Source organism: Galeopterus variegatus, unplaced genomic scaffold, assembly GCF_000696425.1.
Source record: "Galeopterus variegatus unplaced genomic scaffold, G_variegatus-3.0.2 Scaffold438, whole genome shotgun sequence".
NCBI lineage: Eukaryota > Metazoa > Chordata > Mammalia > Dermoptera > Cynocephalidae > Galeopterus > Galeopterus variegatus.
In genome coordinates this window covers 343,429-346,319 of record NW_007726549.1, presented here as the reverse complement: position 1 = coordinate 346,319, position 2,891 = coordinate 343,429, and positions in this window count along the sequence as shown.

The following is a 2,891-nucleotide window of genomic DNA, read 5'->3' as shown; positions in this document are numbered from 1 at the left end:
GTAGATTGAATCTGAGATGGGAACAACATTTGGAGGAAGGTGGAGAAAGGTTTAAAAGGTTGTCTAAAAGCACATCTTTCAGCTTCTATCTCACCTGTCCTGTCTTCTCTCCATATGACCTGAGGAAAGAAAAATAAGTCCCTAGAAGAAAGAAATTTGCATCGGCAAATTTCTAAATGAATACAACTTCTCAGGAAGGCCTCGTACACTCAGTGGCCACATGTCCTGGACTTCCTGGTATGCTCCTGGCATCACATATTCCATGCCGTTTCCTCTCTGAGCTTATTTGTATGAGACCATGTTTCTGGAGTTTAGAACTACTGGGCCGAGCCTGTGGCGCACTCGGGAGAGTGCGAGGCTGGGAGCGCGGCAACGCTCCCAACGCGGGTTCAGATCCTATGTGGGAGTGGCCGGGGCGCTCTCTGGCTGAGCGCAGTGTGGGCGAAACCACACCAAGGGTTGTGATCCCCTTACCGGTCACGAAAAAGACAAAAGAAAAAAAAGAACTACAGCTGTGGTCTTTAACCACCACTATGCATAACAGCCTCAAAGACATGGTACCTGTCCCCCACCACCTTACATGGGTCAAGTTCAGGCAATCTCCCAGTTCATAGATGCTGGCAGCCCCAATTCATCTCCATAGCCCACCTACATGTCCCCACACCAGAGGACACCACAGCTCTCCCTTTATTGTGCCCGAGAAGGGCACAGAGCAGCAGAGACTGATGCTGCGGCCTGAGCTCACCTGGGCCCCAACCATAGCCTCCGCAACTACCTGCCCGGGATCCACATCAGCCTCGAGCCTGGGACATAAGCAGAGACTCTGTCTTGGCGACCTTGCCAGTGGGCCATCCCCATTTCAGGAAGAGCTACCAGGTGGTGTGGAACTGACAAAGAGGCTGCAGGAATGAAACAGACAGAGGCAGAGGGTAGGAGGCCAGCACCCTTTCAGTCTTTGCATCATGCCAGGCACTGGGTGGGCACTCAGTGCATCAGACACCGTGTAACCCTGCCTGAGGATAATCCTCGCTGTACATGTAAGGAAACTGAGACTTAGAAGAGCCAATAACTTATCCAGGTCACAGCTATTCAAACCAGAAGGAAGATTCGAACCCACATCCACTCAATGCCAATCCATGAGCTGGGATTGCCTCTGCTTTGCTTCCACAGAAAAGTCAGGGCCAGTGACTTTGTGAAGACTCAGTCATAAGGATTGTGAGAGTGCTTTAAGAATTACTAAGTTCTGCACAAACATAAGAGGTTATTATTATTATAAGAAACCCTAAGAATTGTCCACATTTTCTCAGTGTTCTGGAATTGAGTTTTATCAAATGCTGCTGCCTGCAGGGAGAAGACTGGGCTTGATCTTGCTTTTGGTGTTCCAAGGACCCATCTCCTGAGTATAACATTATTTGCAGGCAGAATGTGTGAAAAGCCCCGACGTCAGCACCTGCATTCTCCATCCTTGCTTAGTACAGGTTCACAGGACTTTTACCCTAAAGGTTTGACCTTACTCAGTCACTAACTTCATCCTGACCAAGACCTCACCGGGTGCCCAGCCAGCAAGGACTGGGCTAGAGTATCTTAGTGTGTGGTGTCTGGTCCTGGTCTGAGCACTGGGAACCTGTGGTTCTCACGAGTTGAGAGCCTTCTCCTAAATTCCCAGACTGCGTAGGGCAGAACTTTGGCCTGGGTTTCCTGCTCTAAGCTTCAGTTCTCCTTGTCAGTATGAAAGTCTTGGCTTGAATCTCTTCAAAAGAGATTGATGCATGTAAGGATCCTCCAAGAGCAACCTGCCCCCTTGTGGCACATCCCAAAGATAAATGGAAAAGCCGTGTTTGGAATAACAGTAACCATGCACAATGACCAGCATGACACCTAAAAACTAAGACCATTCTCCTCAAGTTTCAGAATGCAATGATTTGGGTTAGAATTCCAAGCTCCATCATTTACTAACTGTGTGGTCACGGGCAACTTGTCTAACCATGCTGAATGTCATTTTTATCACCTGAGAAGAGGGAATAATAATCTCTGCCTGGTAATACTGAGTGGATTACATGAAGTGGTGAACGAAAAACATCTGGTTCAATGCCCAGCGAATAGTAGGCTCTCAATAAATAGCAGCTATTGCCCGACTTAAACAACTGAAGAATTAAAAGAAGCTGTGTTCTCATGAGCACTGCCTTCATGAAGATGTTTCTGAGTCCCATGGATGGAAAAAAAAATGTTTCCTACCTTTAACATTCCTCAGCACTTTGTCCGGTCATCGTGTATGTCACGTGTCATGTTCTGGCTTGTATTTGAACAAGCTATGTAATGACATAACAATGAAGCCCTCACCTGTTGAATCCCATATTACATACGTACACGTTACTTCTCATTCTCCAACATTAGTTGAGGAAACAGGTCAGAGAAGTTAAGCAGCCTGCCCTAACACACCCAGCTCGTGAGCTTGACCTAGAACTCAGTCATCCAGACTCCAAAGCCTACTCACTTTCCACCAGCTGTGCTGTTTCTTTTCTTTCCTTTCAGAATGTGCGTTTCTTAAAGACAGGGCATGTGTCCTCCATTCTACACCCCAAGCCAATGTAAGCTTTTGGTTTGGGTATTTTTTTTTTTTTTTAATTTTACTTCTACTTATTCCTTCTTCAACACTATGTAGATCTGAGTCTTTGACCCATATCATTTTCCTTCTCACTAAAGAACTTCTTTTAATATTTCTTTCAAGGCAGATCTGCTGGTAACAAATTTCCTCAAACTTTGTCTGAGGAAGTCTCTACTTCACTCTGAAAGATAACTTTGCAGGGTACAGAATTCTAGTTTGATGGGCTTTTTTCTCATAACACTTTAAATATTGCATTCCACTCTCTTCTTCCTTGCATGGTTTCTGA